The following is a 22425-nucleotide window of genomic DNA, read 5'->3' as shown; positions in this document are numbered from 1 at the left end:
AAAAGATTTGGCCATGCTAGTTTTTCTTTGCTTGATAAACTTAGATCAAAAGAACTTGTGGAAGGACTTCCAATCATCAAGTTCCTAAAAGATAAAATCTGCAGTGCATGTGTAAGAGGTAAGCAGACACGAATATCTTTTAAATCTAAGAATATGGTCAGCACCACAAAACCATTGGAACTTATCCATATGGATTTGTGTGGTCCTATGAGAGTACAAAGCAGAAGTGGAAAAAGGTATGTAATGGTTATTGTAGATGATTTTTCCAGATATACTTGGGTTTTCTTTCTTGTTAGCAAGGATGATACGTTTGATCACTTTGTTGCTTTTGTGAAGAAAGAACAGAGAAGAACAGGTCATCAACTAATTCACTTAAGGTCAGATCATGGAACTGAGTTCGAAAACTCAAAATTTGATGAGTTCTGTGATGAACATGGAATGGACCACAACTTCTCTGCTCCCAGGACTCCACAACAAAATGGAGTAGTTGAACGGAAAAACAGAAGCTTGGAAGACATGGCAAGAACTATGCTAATTTCCAGTAGACTGCCTAGGAACTTCTGGGCAGAAGCTGTAAATACAGCATGCTACATATTGAATAGAGTTTCTATTAGAGCAATAACAAATAAAACACCTTATGAACTAATCAAAGGAAGAAAACCAAATATTTCTTATTTTAGATCTTTTGGTTGCAGGTGCTTTGTACACAATAATGGAAAGAGAAACTTGGGGAAGTTTGATGAAAGAAGTGATGAGGCTATATTCTTAGGATATGCCTCAAACAGTAAAGCTTATAGGGTTTATAATAAAAGAACAATGTGTGTTGAAGAGTCTGTACATATAATTTTTGATGAAACTGATTCTGTGATTGATGTACAGGATGATGATGATGTTGATTTCGAAATAGGGTTAGTAAGAAGACATGACCCTGATGAGGAATCAACAATATCCATGAAGCAGCAAGACCAGAATCCAGTAGCTGAAAACCAAACTGCAACTGAAACAGAAGTTCCACATGAGGAACATCCTGAGCCTGAGAATCCGGAACCTGAGAATCAGGAACCACTGAATCAAGAGACAAGAAACAATGAAGCTGAACCGGAAAAGTTGTATCCAATCAAAGACTTTACCCCTAAACGTTGGAAACATCAAAAGTCTCATCCAGTGGATGTAATTATGAGTGACATAACCAAAGGAACTCAGACCAGGTCACAGCTAAGGAACTTCTGTGCATTTTTCTCATTCCTATCTACGTTGGAACCAAAGAACTGTGATGAAGCCTTACAAGATGCTGATTGGATCATTGCCATGCAAGCTGAACTAGGAGAATTTGAGAGAAACAAAGTTTGGCACCTAGTTCCAAGACCAAAACACCAGAAAGTTATAGGTCTAAAGTGGGTGTTCAGGAACAAGCTTGACGAACATGGAATAATAGTAAGAAATAAGGCTAGACTGGTTGTCAAGGGGTACAATCAACAAGAAGGCATAGACTTTGATGAGACATTTGCTCCAGTTGCCAGGTTAGAAGCTATACGTATTCTTATTGCTTTTGCAGCTTTCATGGAGATAAAGTTGTTCCAGATGGACGTCAAATGTGCTTTTTTAAATGGTCTATTAAAAGAGGACGTCTATGTGGAACAACCTCCTGGATTTGAAGATCCAGACTTCTCAAATCATGTCTATAAACTTGATAAAGCTCTCTATGGGCTGAAACAAGCACCAAGGGCATGGTATGAGAGATTGTCCAAGTTCCTGTTAGATAATGATTTTAAAAGAGGTAAAATAGACAAAACTTTATTTTTGAAATCTAAAGGAACTGACATTTTAGTTGTGCAAATATATGTAGATGACATTATTTTTGGTGCAACTAACGAATCTTTGGTGAAGTATTTTGCTGACCTTATGAGTAGTGAGTTCGAGATGAGCATGATGGGTGAGCTAAACTTCTTTCTTGGATTGCAAATTAAGCAAACTGAGAAAGGAATAATGATTCACCAACAAAAGTATGTGAAGGAACTCATAAAGAAATATAAGATGGAAAGTTCCAAAACTATAAGAACACCTATGGGAACTAACACCAGACTGGATGAAGATACATCTGGAACTTGCATAGATCAGAAGATGTATAGAGGTATGATAGGTTCCTTATTATATCTAACTGCGAGTAGACCTGATATATCTTTCAGTGTAGGTTTATGTGCGAGGTTCCAAGCCAATCCAAAGGAATCTCATCTCAAGGCAGTTAAGAGGATACTCAGGTACCTCAAAGGAACTGAGGATTTATGTCTCTACTATCCAAGAAATGAATCAATTGATTTAGTTGGGTACACAGATGCTGACTATGCAGGTGATTTAGTAAATAGAAAAAGCACATCAGGTATGACTCAATTTCTTGGACCATGCTTGGTTTCTTGGGGTTCCAAGAAACAGAATACAGTTGCTTTGTCCACAGCAGAAGCTGAATATGTAGCTGCTGCAGCTTGCTGTTCACAAATGCTGTGGATAAAACAACAAATATGTGATTTTGGTTTAAAATTTGAATGTGTTCCAATTTATTGTGATAATACTAGTGCTATCTGTATTTCTAAAGATCCAGTACAACACTCTAAGGTTAAGCACATCCACATTAGACACCATTTCTTAAAGGATAATGTGGAAAAAGGCTATATTAAGTTGGAATTTTGTCCTACTGATAATCAAATTGCTGATATTCTAACTAAGCCTTTGAGCAGAGAACGCTTTGAGAACATGAGACTGGAACTTGGGATGATCAAGCTGAATTGATTGTAACTGAAGTTCCTAGATATGGCATTGTCAATTAACAAGATCAAGTAGAAGAATAAAACATCTACCACAAATTTGGTGTGATAAACATAACGGGAATGTCACCGTTGGTAAACTCTTGGAGGTCAGTGCAAGTAACACTTATTTAAAACTGTACATACTATTCAAAGCAATGTAGACTTGTATGTGACTTGTTCCATAAATTATATTTTTGAAAAATCAATTTTTCTTTTCGAGAAGATTTATCTTCTGGAATTATCTTTTATTAAATTTAGTGTGAAAAGATAAATTCTTGATTTGTAAAAATTCCATCCGGATTAGTTTTTAAAGATAAAACTCATTGTTCCTAAACTAAACCCTTCCACTTCAATACACCGCTTCAAAAATTACTCCCTTATAAATACTACCCAACCAACCCCATTAACTTACCATCACATCAATTAAACTCTAGAACTACCCTGACCATAAAATTTCTACAGCTAAACCTCAACCAACCATGGCCGAAGAAAACCCTAAGAACCAAGAAGAGCTATCATCTCCCAGATCACCTAGCCCACAACCACTCAGCCAAGAAATTCCTGTTGTGCTACTTCAAACCACCTCAGAACCAAAAAATACCAAGCCAAAAGCCGTTGAGGACACTGCAACTTCCTCTACTGGAAGTTTACCCAATGTTCTTGATCGAATCGGGTTATGGAAGAAGAGGAAAGCCGAAAAAACGGAAAAGTCACTCGAAGATCAAATTCTTGAAATTGATATGATGGCGAGGGACGAGGAACCCGAGGAAGAGAAAGAACATTCTGAGGGGGAAGAAGATGAGAAGGCACTGGGAAAATTTGCTGACAGGTATGTTGTAGGCTATAGAATTGATGATGCATGGTGCAATAAGGTGAATTTTGAATTTCTAGATCTGCTTAAGTTCCAGGGTTGGGATTTCATGTTTACTGTTAAAGCTAAAAATTATTTGTATCCGTTGGCTATGGATGAATTCTGTAAGGAATGTGAATTTGAGGATGGTGTGTGTTATAGCAAAGTTAATGGTGTTGATGTTGAGTTTGATGCTGCTAGACTAGGGTCTATTTTGCAGGTTCCATGTGAGGGATTTGATACTTACATGAAAGGGGCTGTGACTGTTAAGGTAGCAGGGCATACTAAAACTGAAATCATAAATTACTTAGGGGGTAAAAAGGGTGTTAGCGTGATGAATCACAATGATCTCTCTCCGTTGCACAAATTGCTGTTCAATTTGGTAAAGAAGTCCTTGGTTCCAAGGACTCAAAAGAAAAATGAATTGTGCTACTTAGATATGGCCCTAATCTTTTGCATGTCTAAGAAGATTAAAATTAATTTCCCAGCAATTATGATCCAACACTTAGAGCACTGCATAGAAAAGGAAATAAAGGTTGGATATGCTGCGATTCTTGCTTCTGTGTTTGAAGATTTAGGTGTGCAATTGAGGGATTTCTATGGGCATATGAGGGAGAAAGGAGAAAATGTGATCAATGAAACCACTCTGAGAGGTTTGAGTATTGCTGTAGTGAGGGGGAAGTGTGTGAGGTATGAAGCTGCTCAGAAAAAGAAAGAAAAGGACGAGGACTCACAGGTGAGAGTTCCTGTCAGGAAGAGCAGAAGGCTCTCTGGTGGAACTCAGGGTAGGACCAGTGCTGCTGATCCCTTGGAGTTGAGTGAAGGGAATGGAGGAGTTGATGAGCTAGTAGCTGATTTATCTAATAGGCTTATGCAGGTTGAAGGACAGCTCCTTGACTTGTCAGGGAAGATAAAGGCTATGGAGAGGACTGACGCTGCTCAGGCCAAGGAGTTCCACAAAGCCATCTCAAGCCTTGAAGCAAAAATGAAGAAAGCTCAAGAGGACAACAAAGCTGATCTTGAGAAAATTTTACAAGCGCTTGATGCTTGATCACCTATGCAGCCTACCCGAGCCATCCCCTAGCTTCATATTTTCTAATGGTCTTTGGAACAATGATCTGTTTTTATGTTTTTGAACTTATTTGCTTTTGAATATTTTGGAACTTGGTCTGTAATATTTTCAAGTACTCTGGATGGTTGGTTTTATTATATATTATGGAACTTTGTCTATACTTGCTTGCATTGTTGAGATAAACAGGAAAATTTGTGTGAAAGTACTAGCTTAAGAGAGCTAGCCAGCGCTGCTTCCAGCTTCCCACATTCGATGAATTGCCTGTGGGGCTGTGAGTAGATGAATAAAACTTTGAAAAGTCAAGTTTTTGATGATGCCAAAAGGGGGAATAGCAGTAGCAAACTTGAAGGCTGAAGTTGTTCTAGTTCCAGTTGAGTAAGTAACAAAGGTTTTCTGTTCTCTAAAACTTTTACTTTGCTTTTTGTTTGTTTTGTTTCTTTTCATTCTGCTTTTTATTTATACTCTGTTTCTTTACTTTGCTTATATGAAAAAATGAAAAAAATCAAAAAATAAAAAATTAACCTTCTGTCTCTTTACTTATCATCCTCAGAAGTTTGCTCAGTTTGTCATCATCAAAAAGGGGGAAATTGTTGACCCTTATGAGGTTTTGATGATGATACTAAGAATTGAGCAAACTTCCTTTTAATAAGGATTTTCTAGTGTTGTGATGTTGGCAGGTTCAGTAAGCATAGAGGGCTGAAGTAGGAACTGGAACAGAGGAACTTTAGAAGATCCATGAGGACAAGTAAAGAACAGAAGAAGAGTTCCAGCAATGGAACTTCCCGAAGTTTCTTCCTAGGAACTTCAAACGGGTTGTAACGACCTGGTTCTGGTGTAATGCTGGGGCAAGCCTCAACAATCAAGGATCAACACAAAGATCAAGATATCAACCGAAGAAGATGGGCTTCATAACTTATAGTTGTGTAAAAGATAAGTTTGTGTTCGTAGGTTGATGTAAACATATAAATGATTGATATGCTGGAACTTATTAGAAATCAGATAAAGCTTGGCAAACTAACTAATTCGTAAAAGATAAATATGTGTTTTATAAAAAAGTACTTAATTGATTTTATCTTATAAAATCTGGTTTAACTTGGTTTTATCTTTTTTATAAAATCTTATCTTTTAACAAAAACGAATTTGATAAAATTTGGTTTTTATAAAAACGAATTTAAATCTGTTTTGAATTCGGTTTTAAGAAGATAAGATCAGATTTGTATTTGATCTATCTTGTTTGCGGAAAACCCTAGTTTGAGAAGCTGAGGAACTCCTATAAATATAGAAGTATTTCAGCTTAGCAAATCGAGAGTTTTAAGCGTGAAAACCACTTAGTGCTTAAGAGTAAGTTTGCCAAAGGTTTAAGCTTTATCATTTTGATTTCGGGTTTCATGTGTAGCTTTCCATTTATGTGTTAGAGTGTGTCTTTGAGTTGTAATTGGTTTTGGGGTGAGATTGTGAATTCTCTTAAATTCACACAAGTGTATGAGTTTGAAACCTCGTAAAATTCGAGTGGTAGCTGTGAGTGCACAGTGAGTGAAAGGAACCTGAGAAGTGTCTTGGGTCACCTAGGAAGTGTCCTGGGTAAGGGGAGAAAAAGGGTCCTGAGAAGTGTCTTAGGTCTGGTAGGAAGTGTCCTATCATAGAGTCAAGTGTCCGTGGTGGAACTTGCAAAGCAAAGGTCTGTGTAATAGGTTGTACTAGGAGAGTTGCCTATTATAGTGGAATTTGTTTATAAGTCCCAATAGGGCCGAGGTTTTACTTCCAGTTAGGCACTGGATGGTTTCCTCGTAAACTTGCTGTGTGCTTTAAGTTTTCTTTACGTTTCTATTGTTTAAATTCCGCTTAAGTTCCGCGATTGGAACCTACTACTATTCACCCCCCCTCTCGTAGTAGTTCATCTAAACTAACAAAAAGAAACCAATCATAGAAACTAAACCACGAACATTAAATGACAAATTCAGTTTCCTTAGCTTGTACACCCACTGCAAATCAGCCCTAAGCAAAAATACATTATTCTCATTAATGTCCTATCAATGTTTGAAACAGCTCTTAACTCTCATCAATCATCCAATGAATAATCTCAAAATCTTAAGCAAAAGCTCCACAATGACGCAACCACTCTTACAGTTGAAGATACAAATAAATGTTGTCCTCTAAAACAAGCCACCATATTGTCCAATTTCGGCAATTTGCATATATAATTAGATAGTGAATCAATAACATCATTACACATTTCTTCCATATTAATAGAATCACTTAAATAAACTTGAGCACAGAAAAATCAATTTTAAGAACATTCCCTCCACATTATAGTATCAGTCAAGCATGGAAATATATATGAGCATAATAAAAGTAGTTTTCTGGGCTTGTGATTTCTGAATCTGGTAAAAAATTGATTTGTTCTTCTACTACTACATTGAATGATTCCTAAATAGCAAGGTAATGTATTTTTTCAGGCATATACCGAACCTTTCCTGTTTCAACTCAGCGGCTTCTGCGATCTGCATCCGCCGCTTTAATTTGACTTTAATGCTCTGATTTCTCTTCTCCATAAGCCCTTCCTGCTCTTGTATCCTTAGCAGCTGTTTTGGCTTTAAAGCTCTGACTTCTCTTCTAATGGTATATGCTTAAAACCTAATTACTGTAGTCTTAGCCTTATTAGCGCGCTCTCTCTCTCTCTTTCTTAACTTTATTCTGGCGATTGGAAACTTGAGTACTGTAGTTTAACCTTATTAGCTCTCTCTCTCTCTCTCTCTCTCTCTTTCTTTTTGCCTTTCTCTCTCAGTTTCCCATTGAAGTGCACTCCGATCTCCATTGACGCGACTTCTGATTACTCAGCAGCTTTTGAGGTAAGATATTTCTTTCTGTAATCATCGAATATCAATTACACAATCTAGGGTTTATCGCTGATTTGATCTCACTATGAATTTATTTAATTGAATTGTTTTGATTTGATGAAAGTGATGAGGGTCAGTTCAAATGCATAATTTTTCAACATTTTGCATGATATTATGTATTATGTTTTTCGGTATCTCCAATTCTCCATTCCTTTCTGGCTGTTATTCTTTCTACACCTCTCTTTTTTCTTATTTTTCTTACTTACAAGACTTGTTTGTTTTATATATACATTCCTACTTCCTTCAAAAAAAAAAAAAATATACATTCCTACTTTCGACTATATGAACTCTCTTACTCTTCTTGGTATTTGTTGCTACTATTACTCTAACCATCATTAGGAATTGAGGTAGTATTATAGAGAATTGGGATCCTCTGTAGTTCTGACCCCTTGGTAATCGTCTTGTCAATTGATGCTGATGACTGCCCCTGTGTATAAAGTCCTTGTAGTGAAGGACTCTATTTGTTGAACAGAAGATAATAAATATCCAGTTTGCTAACAAAATATGTATTCATGCAGAATTATCATATTCATATTAAACTCAAGGATGAACTAATGTATGAATTTAAGTGTTTGTATTCAAAGTCAATATCGATGGGATTTATAAACCGACCTCTGTATTTATCAACTATTTCAGGATTTGCTCAAACTTGCATGAAGAATTGATAGAAAGATTTGGGGAGGAGCCATCGTTCAATAAGTAGTTGTTAAGTATAAGCCTGTGGTCTTCATGTAGGTGTTCGTCAAAGGAATTTAAGGAATTCATGATGATTTGGATAGTTGTAGACTTGTAGTACTTAATCTTTGAATTTACACTGAAATGGTGTTGAGTATAAGCATGTGATCTTCATGTAGTTTAAGTACATCTCTATGACTGATTTTTATGGCTTCCTTAACAAGATGATAGAGATGCATGGTAGCGACCATGATGACTGGCTAAAGTGAGAACAACTACGAAAAGAGAACGAGATGGCTGAGTTTGCCTAAACGTAGGCTCTTCTTGTAAGCTTTTTTATGAGTTAATTATTTAATTTGCCTTTTGTTATTATGTCTTAAATCAGTTTTTTTTTTTTTTTTTTTTTTTTTTTTTAAATATAGTACTGAATACTGATGCTCGCAAGCTGTAACAAACACAAGAACAAGAGCAGTCTGGAAGTGCTTCTATTATAAATGCAACATTAGCTGAATACTGCACCTATTGAGAGTGATCAGCTAATAGCATTCAAGAAATTTGGATTGTTCAAGTTATTTGTCACTGTTCTTTAATCAAATTCCCTTTTCCCCTTTTTTTCCTTTGCTTGCTTGATCATCTAGAATAACAACGAAAAAATTTCTCAAAATGTTTTAGAGGCCTTAGTAAATACTGTAGTTTTAAAATCTATCCAGACGATTTACTCTACTAATTTCTTTATTCAGGCAATGAAGACAGGCAACTTCTCAGCAGCCCAGCCAACTCAGAATCTACCTGGTGGCAGCATCATCTCTGGTGGAGCTGCTCTTCCGCAACATTTGGCTGTGCATTCATTCTCTCAACCTTCTGTGCCATGGGCCACTTTGCTGCTGCTAATATGATTGGTTCTCCATTTTTACCTCAGAGTTACACATACATGCCATCTGCATTCCAGCAAGCATTTGTTGCGGGTAATAATGCATATCCACAATCTCCAGCTCCACCAGTGCTTCCCCAGTACAAAAACAGCGTTTCAGTCAGTAGTTTACCCCAAGCTGCTGCTGTTGCCTCAGGATATGGAGTGCTTGGGAATTTAAATAGCATCCCAAATAACTTCCCGCTGAATCCTCCAAGTTCTCCTGCAGGCACAGTGAGTAGATAATAAACTACTAAGGGGAACTGTGTAAAATTGTAGTGATTTTGCCACAATTTCTAACATGTTCAGCCTAATTAATTCCACAGAACATTACATCAATTATATGTTTTGTAGATTTATCATGTTGCCATCTTTAATGAGAAATGACTATGAGTTTATATATACGTACTATGTTTGCCACGGAAAGAGTACTTGGCTACTTCAATTCTGAATATATATATATATATATATATATATATATATATATATATATATATATATTCATTTTGATTTTGTAGTGAATTGGTAATTTGAGCTTAGATTGTTTGATTTATGATAGCAGTTTGAAATTTTGAAGGTTTTTTTTTTTTTTTTTTTTTTTTTTTTTTTGCAGAATCTGTGTGAGTGCTTTCAAGCATCCACAGATCAGATTTCTGCAGCGGAGAAGCATTGGTGAGTCCTTTCGGCATCAGGAGGCTGCTGGATCAAGGAAAGTTGGACCATGTCTACTTGGCTACAGAAAGAGAAACCCTAGTTATTGCCAATTTTGGCTGAGTCTTGAAAATTGTTGCAGAGGCTAAGATGTTGAGTCTCCCATAATTCCAATTTTCAAATTCAGGTATTAGAGATTGGAAGGCATTGGTCATCAATTTGGTCACTATAATCTCTCTTTCACTTTCTATGCTTGTTTGTTTTGCAGAGTTCCTATGGTTTTGACTAAAAAAAAGGTAAAATCTGAGCCTCAATGTTGCATTACAATTTTCTTTCAAAAAAAAATAAAATTGTTGCATTACAATAACATGTAAAATCTGTTAAACTTGAAGTGTAATGGCTTTCATCGACCTTGAAGGTTTCTAATAAAAGGGAAGTATAGGAATATGAACTCAATGCTAACATGCAAATCTGTGAAAGTAATGAGGCAGTGGGGGTTGTAATGGAGGAGAGCCTTGGGAGTTCTAGGGTTTGTTGCCTCTCTCCACCCTCCCCGCCGCCGATGATTCTCTTTATCTCATCTAAACAGCCCCTCACTCCACTAATATATATATATATATATATATATATATATATATATATATATATATATATATATATATATATATATATATATATATATATATATATGGCTTATGTAATTAAAATTTACAGATTGATCGTTACTGTTTCCTTATTCTATTCTCTTTTTACTGCTCTGTTATCTATTTCATGATGACTCTTTGTCTTCCTAATGCTTTCATAGATGCTTTAAAATTAAAGAGGGCATTGATCGCATTGATATATAGTATCAAATTCTGATATGCAACCCTTTTTGAATCTGCATTGTGCATTTACTGTCTTAATTATCTTGATCCTCTGATCTTGTCCTAATTGACATTTTCAAATTTTCAATTCATACCTTTCCTGTTTAGCTTCAAATAAATGGCTGTGGTATTCTTCCTTTTTTTAATCTTCTGTGGGGGGAGGTGTTGGATACTTACACTTGAGTACTTGACTGATCCTTTTGATTTACATTTTCACAAATCCAGGTATGTTCTTGGTCTATTGGTGGAATACCAAGCCCCTTCCTTGACAAGAACATTAATGCTTTAAGCAGGCTTTGAAAGATTCTATTCCTACTGTTTGTATCAGGGTTCTGCACTATGGGTATTGCTCTTTTTGCCTGAAAATTTGAGTGGTTGTATGGTTGCTTCGATTGATTGATTTCTCAGCTTGATATGTCAGTTTTTTTTTTTGGGTACTCTTGTGTACTGTCATTGATAATATGGGTGTTTATGAATCTAACCTGCCTCTGGAGATTCTCCCTTGCAGGTATTCTGTCTTTCTATATTCTATAGTCTATACTCGCATATGATATCTATTTTGTTGATTGAGCTAGGGTAATAGGATGCTTACCTCTTGCAAAATTCTGGTTTTCATATTAGCTTTGATTGTCACTTTAGATGCAATTAAGCATTGCCTATCTACCTTTGCTGTTACTCCAATGAGTACAACTGTAAACAAAGTACATCTAGGTCCTAGCTATACTGTCCATACCACTGGGAAGCTGATGTATGTTCATTGCTGAACTTTGACTGATCTGATGTTGGCAAGAGTATTAATCTGTTGGTTTATTTTGATTTCATTTTTTTTTCTTTTTTCTATTTCTATTTTCTGGTTACATTCTATGATTCATGTTTGCTGACCCCAAATCATTTTAGGACTAAGCCTTTGCTGTTTGTATTTTAATTTTTGAGGAAATATGTTTGAGGGTGCTTCACTTGTATACTAGAGTTTCCTTTGATGAATGTATGATCTATTTTATTCCTGATGTTAAGAAAATCTAATCCTATGAACCATAGAAGAAATTAAGGCTTACAATTCTCAGTTATACACCAGCACCCAGCTTTTGCCACCAGAAGAGTGTGCTATATTTGAAACAAAATTTTGTTGTATTATGCAATTTGGTAGTGGTAGAAGTTCAAAGTTTCATTGCCTTGATTTTCAGTAAAATTTATGTGATGCAGCTTGGTCCAAAAGCCGAGGATGTCCAAAAACCAGTGTCTCTCCACATATTTCTCTGCCGATATTTACTGGTTCCTCTTTACATGTGGATCAAAGACAAAATTGTTCCAAAGGGACTACCAATATAAGGCGGGGAATGACAGCAAGGGACTAGCAAGTTCAAACATGAAGAGTTGCTTGTGGAAGAGGTTGTGTTTATATATGCAACTTTATAATAAATATGTAGGTCTTGTTGGTACTTGGTACTATGGTAGCATGTAAATTAGAGAATCTAAAACCGTTTGAGATGTCTCATTGCATTCTGAAATAGTTAGTTGGAAAACCATGAACTTTATTTACTTTAGTACTATTGTCAGCTCTTATCTCTCCAGTAATGAAGTAACAGCTCAAGTTAGATACTATAAACATGCTCCTCTATCCTATAATTTTAAACTTTCCTGAGGTACTCTTACCTCTGTTGTTTTCTCTGTTAATTCTTCTTATCAATGTTGTTGTGTTTCAAATTTTCAACTATAAATCTATCTGCTTTCAACTATAATTCTTCTCTATGCATATACATGATGGCATTTGTCATTGTGCTCCATTACTGTAATAAATTGTTATTTCCTATTGCTTGGTTGATATTTCAATAATCTCATCTTAGGATTATAGTCGCTTCAAACTAGATGCAGTATTATATTTCATTATTGAAATGCTTGTTTGAAAACAGGGAATTGAGATTCCGTTTAAAAAGTATTGAAGCTTTATTTTTGAGGCAAATTCGTATTGTAATTTTTATTCAAATTTTGGGTCTAATGCCATATGAGAATTAATATTGCAACTGAAACGGCAATTGCACTTACTTAACAGAGCTAATCATGAATTGAGTTACAACTGAAACGTATTGTAATTACATGAAAGTATCTACTGCACTTTCTAGTTCCAAGCTACTAGTCTACTACTTAACAGAGCTAACCATGAAACTGACAACAATACATCAGAACAACAGGTTGTAGTTTACTGCAATTAAGGTTTGCTGATGAGAGTTAAATCACCCATCTTTCCCCACTTTCCGTACTTTCCGAGGGTGAATCGAGTCATGATCATGTCATTTTGCTCAGTGACAAAACACAGTGGGAAAGCTGGTGCTAAGAAGGATGCTTTTTTCATCATCTCCAAGTAAGGCCATTTGAACGAAGCACGGTAAATATGCCCCTGTGATATCCCCCTTAATACAATGTCCTGCAAAATCCACACGTTACACGAAATCATTATTCAAATTATACCACCTCCTTATTCATTATTCAAGCGATTATCAATTTCATATAAGAGTTACCTTTTTTGTAAATTCCTCTCTAATGAGATTATCTCCTATAGAAACTTTCACTTTATCCTGTGCCACATCTATATTAACTGCTTCCATGAAAAATCAAGAAGATATAAGAGAAAAACTATGTAATTTATTTGACTGATTAAAAAGGAAAAATCAGAGGTTAGCAACCTAACCTAGTTGATCGCCCCCTTGAAGCATGAGTTGATTGAGAATCGCTCGCACGAACGAAGAGGGAAAAGCAATCTCAGTGAAAAGTTGGATATCAGGATACGGCGTTCCAATCAAAAACACTCTTTCTTTGTGTATTAATTTCACATACATCTCTTTAAGATTGGTTCCTAAGATCAAAATTTTAAATCATCAAAAGTTGAAAATAACATTTAGTGCTGAATTAAAACAACAAAAACACTACTCTGTACTAAACAACATCTCAGGAACAAAATTAGTTTTATTTTGTTAACTTTTAGAATCAGGAAGTGCAGTGGTTACTGTAATTATTTTGTTAGCATAGTAATCTTCTTGAAACTTCTAAATTACATGTATGTGTTCCATAAAATATGATACAACAAAATAAAGAAGCATGAAATACCATTTGATACGTTCACATTCATAACATTTTCATTAACAAAAACTCAATGTAATCACTTACTAAAAATAAAAATGATAAATTATAAATCATCATTACCAACATTCAAGAAAGAATTTCCATTCAGATTAAAATCAAAGACAATGAAGAATCTACATACCAACACTGATGATTAGATTATCAGAATTTTCAAAGAAAAACAGGGTGATGGACTCTTCTTGATTTCTGTAAGCCTCATTTATGATCTTGGAAATACTTCTGAAGTTGGTCATCATAATTTTCTCTTTACATCTTCTGCTATAGTCGAAATCAATCAAACAGCTAGAACTCAATCTTAGAAATCCGGTGGTTTTTACCCCTCGAACCCGAAATTCGACACCCCTTTCACTTACGTCTATGCATCCCCATCCTACCGGGTTGAAATTTTTATCGCACAAAACTTCCATTGCAGCTTTGAGCTTAGTGAGTGGATTAATCTTGAACTGAAAAAGAAGCTTGTCTTCACTCTGAAATCTCGAGGAAATTGAAGCCGACGTCTCCTTCGGAATCAAACTCTTTTCAAGTCTCTCTCGTCTTATCCTTTCTTTCTGTTCCTCTGGAATCTCGAATTCAGGCACCGTTGGAATTTCAAAAATGTCAGGAAGCCATTGGATGAATTCTTTGACAAAATCTCGAATTCTGTTTTTATTGATCTTCTGAAAGATTCCTCTGATTTCAGGGATTAAGGGATTAGCAATAGAGTGGAAACCCATCAAAGAAGAATCAAAGAGTGTGGGATTTGGAGGATTTGAGCTTGAAGGTTCTTCCATGGTTGTATGCGAGAAAAACAGAGAGAGAAGCAAGTTAGTTATGAAAAATCAGCGGGGAAGCAAGTTAGTTAGTTATTCGTTATGAAAAATCACAAAATCTATTGTTATATTATTATTATTATTATTATTATTATTATTATTATTATTATATATATAAGGAGAAAGTATATATAAGGAGAAAGTGTTTTTCCAAAATGCCCTTCTCAATATTACAAATTACCTCTCTTATCAAAAATTATAAAAGTTCTATTTTATAAAAAAAAAAAAAAAAAAAAAAAAAAAAAAAAAAAAAAAAAAGCTCTATTATAACTCTTCCATATTAAAAAGTAATTAACTTTAATTATAATACATCAACAAAATTGACAGTTACCACTTACTATATAGCAAAAATGAATGAAAAAAAAAAAAAAAAAAAATCGCATAAGGCACTTGCTAACATATGCATGTGTATCCCAACATTTGAGGAGTTTTTTTTTCAACAAATCTCTTCAAAATTACTCAAAATCTATAAGGGTTTGTTCATATTTACTTAATTTTAGTTCAGTTTAGTTCAGTTCAGCTCGATTCGGTAAATGTGAACAGACCCTAAAACCATATATGCTTTTTTATTATTATGATGGGATCATTAACCTTTCACAAAAAACTTGATTAACCTCAAAATTTATTATTTCTTCTAATTATCAATAGTAATATATAATGAAGAGAAGAAGACATCTTGGATTATAAATTTGACATTTTTCAAAAGACCCCTTTGAAAATGAAAAATTACATATCTTTTATCCACAATAAAATATTAAATATTTTTCCTATAATTAAATATTAAATGTTTTTCCTGTAATAACTACCTCTTATTCATGTTATTTATGTCACATACAAAAAGTAACCACCAATAAAAAAAAATTAAAACAAAAACAAAATAAAGAACATAGATATCACATACAAAGTCTGCTTTTTTTTGTAAGTTTTATAAAAAAAACCTACTCTCTTTATTCATACACAAATAAGAGGATCACGCTATAAGAATTTTAAGAATTTTAGAATTTTAAAATTTTAAGAGGATCACAATATAAGAATTTTATATTGTAAACGCGTAGCGTGTACCTCTTAGCTTGTCAGAATAAAATGTTTAAAAAATAAGGGTTTGGTCAATATAAAGTTGGTCAATAAATTTGTGTTTTTCCAAAATACCCTTCTCAATATTAAAAATTACCTCTCTTATTAAAAATTATAAAAGTTATATTTTATTTTAATAAAAAAAAATTGCTCTATTATAACTACTCTTTTATTTTAATAAAAAAAACTACTCTATCATTCCTAAAAAAAAAAGCTCTATTATAACTCTTCCACGTTCAAAAGTAATTAACTTTAATTTTAATACTATAATTTTAATACATCAATAAAAATGACAGTTACCACTTACCATATAGCAAAACAAAAAAAAAAAAAAAAAAAAAAAAAAAAAAAAAAAAAAACAAAAAAAAAAGGTAAAAGAAAATCACATAAGGCATATACTTGCTAACATATGCATGTTTATCCTAGCATTTGAGGATTTTTTTTTTTCAACAAATCTCTTCAAAATTACTCAAAATCTATAAGGGCCAGTTCATATTTACTTAATTTCAGCTCAGTTCAGCTCCAATCAGTTCAGTTCAGCTCTTAATTTCTTTCTCTCATAAAATATTCATTTCAGCTCAATTCATTTCAGTTTAGTTCAGCTCCATTCAGTTCAGCTCCAATTAGTTCAGTTCAGTTCAGCTCGATTCAGTAAATGTGAACAGGCCCTAAGACCATATTTGCTTTTTTATTATGAGGGATCATTAACCTTCCACAAAAAACTTGATTAACCCCAAAATTTATTATTTCTTCTAATTATCAATAGTAACATATAATAAAGAGAAGAAGATATCTTGGATTATAAATTTGACATTTTCCAAAATACCCCTCTAAAAATGCAAAATTACATATCTTTTAGGATTTTTTGACATTTGCTACCACTAAAAACGCCTCTCTTCATATTCACTACCAATTTTTAAAAAAAAATTACTTTGCTACCACCCTAAATAGAGTTTGTTAAAAATAACTACCACTTAACGGAATCCGTTAGGATTTCCGTTAAGTTTATTTTAAAAAAAAAATTAAAAAAAATTAAAAAAAGAAAAGAAAAAACCCAGCCACCCACTGCCACCCACCCCTCCCCCTCCCCCTCCCCCCCTACAGGCGGCCGGCGCCGGCGACCTCACCCCCCTCTCTATTCCTCACTCACGAGCCACCACGACACCACCCAAACCCCAAACCTAGACCACCACCACCGACAACCCTATACCCAAAACCCACGAACCCAGACTCCCGACACCACCCTAACCCCCAAACCCAGACCACCACCACCGACAACCCTATACCCAAAACCCACGAACCCAGACCTCACCACCACCACGACACCACCCTAACCCCCAAACCCAGACCACCACCACCGACAACCCTATACCCAAAACCCACGAACCCAGACTCCCGACACCACCCTAACCCCCAAACCCAGACCACCACCACCGACAACCCTATACCCAAAACCCACGAACCCAGACTACCGACACCACCCTAACCCCCAAACCCAGACCACCACCACCGACAACCCCTCCCCTCGAAAACCCGCCTCAATCCCAGCCAAAAACCCCCAATTGAGCAAATCTCAAACCCTAATTCAAGGGGAGGGGTCTAGGATCGGGGCTTGGATCGGGTTTTCAAGGGGAGGGGGTGGGGTTGGCTTCGTGGTTGGTCGTAATTTGGTGACGGTGTTGGTGCTGCTGCTGAAGGGGGGATATGCCGCTGTGCGTGGTGGTGTTTTGCAGTGCTGGTGCTAATGGATGAGGTGCGGTGCGTGGTGTTGCCTCGACGATGAAGGTGGGTGCTGCTGCAAGATTTTGCGGTGGTGACGGTGGAGGGAGTTGTTGTGTGCGGTGGTGAGACAAGGGTCGTTGGTGGTAGCAGGAAGGCTGGAGGGTGGGAAGGTGGCAAGAAGGTGGCTAGACGGTGGTACAGCCCTAGTGACGGAAATTATAACGGTGTAAGGCATAAGGTAGTTATTTTTAACAAACTCTGTTTAGGGTGGTAGTAAAGTAAAAAAAAAAAATTAAAATTGGTAGTGAATCTGAAAAGAGGCGTTTTATGGTAGCAAATGTCAAAAAATCCTATCTTTTATCCACAATTAAATACTAAATATTTTTCCTATAATTAAATATTAAATGTTTTTCCTGTAATAACTACCCCTTATTCATGTTTTTTTTTAATAATAATAAAAAAAAAAAAAAAAAAAAAAAAAAAAAAAAAACTACCCTTAAAACAATTATTTATGTCACATATAAAAAATAACCACCAATTAAAAAAAATTTAAACAAAAACAAAATAAAGAACATAGATATCACATACAAAAACTACTTTTTTTTTTTTTTTTTTAGTTTTATAAAAAAAACATACTCTCTTTAATCATACACAAATAAGAGGATCACAAATATCTTGCAAACTTTGATTTGGAATAAATATCCTGCTAACGTATTCCCTCAAAAAAAAATAAAAAAAAATATTCATACACAAATAAGAGGATCACGCTATGCATGTACAATTGTAAACACAAATTTTAAATCTGTAAAGTATAGATTCAAAATAAATGTAACAAAGTGTTAATTTTATTAATTTGATAATTTATGGGTACAATCTCTAATTTGATCCTCTGATTAGATCTCCACTTCGACTTGTTTCACGGGTTGAGTTGACTCTTGATTGAGGGCCGGCGAGCCTTGATCTCTATCGAAGATATCTGATGTAGACCTTTGACTTGGGTTGTTGATTGAGGGCCGACGAGGCTTGATCCCGATCAATGAAAATTTGATGTAGAGGTTGAACTGGAGTTCTTGATGATTTGATGTTCTTCTTTCCTTCGTGTTGAGGGCTGTCGAGGCTTGATCTCTTCCACAGTGATCTTCTAGAGTAGAACGGCACGTCGAATGCTTGTTGTTCTTCTTCTAGGTTTTGAGAGGATTTCTTTGGAGAAGTTTAGAGTATTTTCTTCTAGGTTTTGAGAGGATTTCTTTGGAGAAGTTTAGAGTATTTTATGAGAGGTTTTCTCTGAAAAGGTTTAAAGTATTTGAGTGGTTTTCTCTGTATTTTAATTCTCTCTAGTTTTCTCTCTCTCTAGGTTTTCCTCTGAATTTTTCCTTTCCCTCAATGAAATAGAGAGATCTTTATTTATAGAGTGAGACACCCTAGGGTTAGGGTTTGATTTGTACATTGGGGTTGGGCTTGGCCATATAACACTAATTAAAATGGGCTAATTTAAGTAATTTGACCCAAAATAATTAATTCTAATTAAAGTCAAATAAACATGAGTCAATACTTTGACTTTGACCCGTATAATATCCAATGTGGCACTTGTATAAAATTTACGTGCCTACAACAATATAAGAATTTTATATTGTAAACGCGTAGCGTATACTAGGGGTGAGCATGGGACGGGTACCCAAACCGTTAGTACTAACGGTTCGGGTAACCGATAATCAATATCACTAAAAGTGATACCCATAAATCGAACCGATAAGTTCGGGTACCCGGACTTTGGGTACCCGGACTTCGGGTACCCGGACTTCGGGTACCCGGATTTTCGGATCGGTTATCGGGTACCCAATAAGATATCCAATATGATAATTAAACTTAATAATGTAGTTATAATATATCATTTGACACTAATTAACAACAATATCACATGATCTTTACCAAATTATTAATAATATTACTAATCATTGATATTATAGAGTGATTATAAAGTAGGAAAAATACACTTTAATAATCCCAACTATTGGCGATTTACTTAGAATAATCCCAACTAAGAATTGTTTTCTAACAGTCCCAACTTTGCCTCTTATTTTCTTCCAACGGTCCCAACCGGTCAACTACGGGTCAACAACCTATTACAACAGGTCACATGCCACATGTCAACACACGATTGGTCCAAAATAAAAAAAAATCAAAAAATTAGAAAATACAAAAAAAATCAAAAAATAGAAAAAAAAATAAAATAAAATAAAATATTTTAAAAAATAGAAAATTCAAAAAAAAAATTAAAAAAATCCGAAAATTATTTTAAAAAAATTCAGACAATTAGAAAAATTTCAAAAAATTAATAAAGATTAAAAATATTTATAAAAAAAAATTTAAAGAAACAAAAAAAAAAAAAAAAAAAAAAAAAAAACACCCAAAACCCACCCAGCCACCCCTCCCACCACCCCGTAACCCTAGCCAGCCACCCCCTCCCCATTCCACGCCGCGGTCAACTCCCATAAACTCCTAAAATGGCCGGCCGACATCCATCCAGATCGGAAACCATCCGGCCGACCCAAAATCACCCCCGAAACCACCCCTATAACCACCACCTCCTCTTCCCCGACCCTCAAAACAACCCCCCTCCTTTCCCCCACCATCAAAACCGCCCATTTTGGCGGTAGGGGAAAAGAGGAGGGGCTGTTTTAGGGGTCGGGGAACAGAAAGGGAGTGGTTTTGTTGGTCGGGGAATAGTGAGGGGGTAGTTACGGGGGGGTGGTTTTAGGCCAGCCGAGTGGTTTCCTGGATGAGTGGGTGTTGGCCGGCCATTGTAGGGGGTTATGGGGGTTGGCCGCCAGCAGGGAAAGAGAATGAGGGTGGCTGGCTAGGGTTACGGGGTGGTGGCTGGGTGGGTTTTGGGATTTATCTTTTTTCTTTACTTTTTAATTTTTTTTGATATTTTTTTCTACTTTTCTGATTTTTTTTTTAATTTTCTGATTTTTTTAATATTTTTTTGATTTTTTTAATGAATTTTCTGATTGTATTTTTATTTTCTGATTTTTTAAAATTTTTAAATTTTTCTTATTTTTTTAATTTTTTAATTTTTTTGATTTTTATTAAATTTTTGTTTTTTTATTTTTTTTATTTTTAGATTCTTAATGAATTTTCTAAATTTTTTTATAATTTTTTAAATTCTAAACTAATCACGTGTTGACACTTGGTATTTATAAAAAAAATAAAAAAAAAATTACCTTTTCAACAGGTTACCGGTCAATGAGACCGCTGAAAGAAAATAAGAGGCAAAGTTGGGACTGTTAGAAAATAAACCTTAGTTGGGATTATTCTAGGTAAATCGCCAATAGTTGGGATTATTAAAGTGTATTTTTCCTATAAAGTAAAGTAAGAGTTTAGATTTTGGAAAAATAGATTTAAGTAGGAAAAAAAAACAAAAATAAATTGTTTATCGGATCGGATCGGGTAACCGTTAATTTTAAAATGATACCCATAACTGTTATGGGGTAATTTTGTACAATGGTACGGTTGACCGATAATGATAGTCAACGATCGACGCTACAAGACCGGGTCAAGATAGTTACGAGTGCTTCCTAGAATCAAGGAGGGACAATGGGTCAACAAGAATAATTCTTCAAAGTTGTTATTACGTATCTACACTCTAAGCAAGTCCAAGTTCATTGGAGACCAAGTAAAAGGGATAACCGCTACTCCCACTATTTGAGGATGTGGTGGAGGAAATCATGCAACAACCACCCGAAGTATCTCACAACCACGATGCTGCTACTTTAAAGCTCTATAAATAGGAAAGCCCTCTTCCTATGAAGGGTTCAATCCGGCATATGTAATCTCCCTCTAGCCATATCATATACTGCTCTTTCACACCCGTATTTCCATCCATCTAGATCTTCCATTACCAAAATGCATAACCAAGCTACTATATTTAATCCTTTAATTTAAAGCCATTACCCACGTATAGCGTTTCCATATATAATCCTTTAGATTCCACTCCACTCACCCATGATTAATCCCATTACATAATATACTCTATTCATCTCAAACCTTCTTGATAATCCCAGGAACTACAATATGTAAAGCAAACCCTTTGACCTACCGCTACATGGACATTCCACTACAAATACTCCCACCTTGCTACTATATTTTAATCTCTTATGTAATCTTGCAAGGATATAATTCTACACACAAGACTGTTGGAAGTTCTTGATATAAAATAAGAGGGATGGGGAAAAAACAAGAGAGAGAGAAAAAACAAATGAAAGGGGAAAATCCCACATTGGTTGGGGGGAAAGGTTTTTCCTTGTTTTGTCGCTAAATAAAACAGTATTAAAGTTTCGACGAAAGCCAGTTTCGACGATATCAGTCAGCTCCGACGACGACAGTTAGTTCTGACGACGACAGTCAGCTCCGACGACGACGGTCAGTTCCGACGACGACAGTCAGCTCCGACGACGACAGCCAGTGTCGACGACGACGTCAATCAGTTTCGACGACACCAGTTAGTAACGTCGTCAACAGCCTAATATCATCAGTCAGTGACGACAGCATTAAGACAAATGTAGCTTTAAACGACGATGCAAGTAAGCTTTTGCCTAAATGCAAAATTCAGATTTATTACTAAAGATTATTCGATAATTTCATTGACTTTTATTTATAACTCATGACATTAGCTTATGTATTAGATTTTTATATTTTATCATGACTAATTTATGTCGTACCAAGCGTATTTTTAGATAAAGTAAGGTTACAGGTGGAGATTTATAACGTTAATTGATTGTGACATCGGAGTATTGTCGTCGACGACAACAAGTTGACGGTAGCATTATATTTTGTGGCTAACTTCATTCCATATTATTTGCATTTTTTCATGAAGTTGCCACAAGGGGCCAAGATAATATGATCTGATTATCAATCTAATGCTTTGATTAAATTTTGTTATTTGATCCCTGATGCTTCG

At 35.2% G+C, this 22425-nt stretch overlaps 1 long non-coding RNA gene across 4 annotated transcripts; it reads left to right on the top strand.

Moving 5' to 3' along the window:
• The first annotated feature begins 7013 nt into the window (after positions 1-7013).
• LOC145584567 (uncharacterized) lies at positions 7014-12301 on the top strand. Of its 4 annotated transcripts, XR_014100371.1 has the most exons (8): positions 7014-7572; positions 8257-8621; positions 8718-8863; positions 9036-9439; positions 9819-10043; positions 10125-10152; positions 10948-11065; positions 11926-12301. It is a non-coding gene; the product is annotated as an uncharacterized LOC145584567 (long non-coding RNA). The 4 variants fall into 4 exon arrangements; XR_014100370.1 differs by lacking the exon at positions 8718-8863 and having other exon boundaries at positions 8520-8621; XR_014100369.1 differs by lacking the exon at positions 8718-8863 and having other exon boundaries at positions 9036-9260.
• Positions 12302-22425: the final 10124 nt, after the last annotated feature.

This window comes from Chenopodium album, chromosome 16, assembly GCF_948465745.1.
Source record: "Chenopodium album chromosome 16, dcCheAlbu1.1, whole genome shotgun sequence".
In the NCBI taxonomy this organism is placed as follows: domain Eukaryota; kingdom Viridiplantae; phylum Streptophyta; class Magnoliopsida; order Caryophyllales; family Amaranthaceae; genus Chenopodium; species Chenopodium album.
This window is presented reverse-complemented; position numbering and strand designations above follow the sequence as displayed.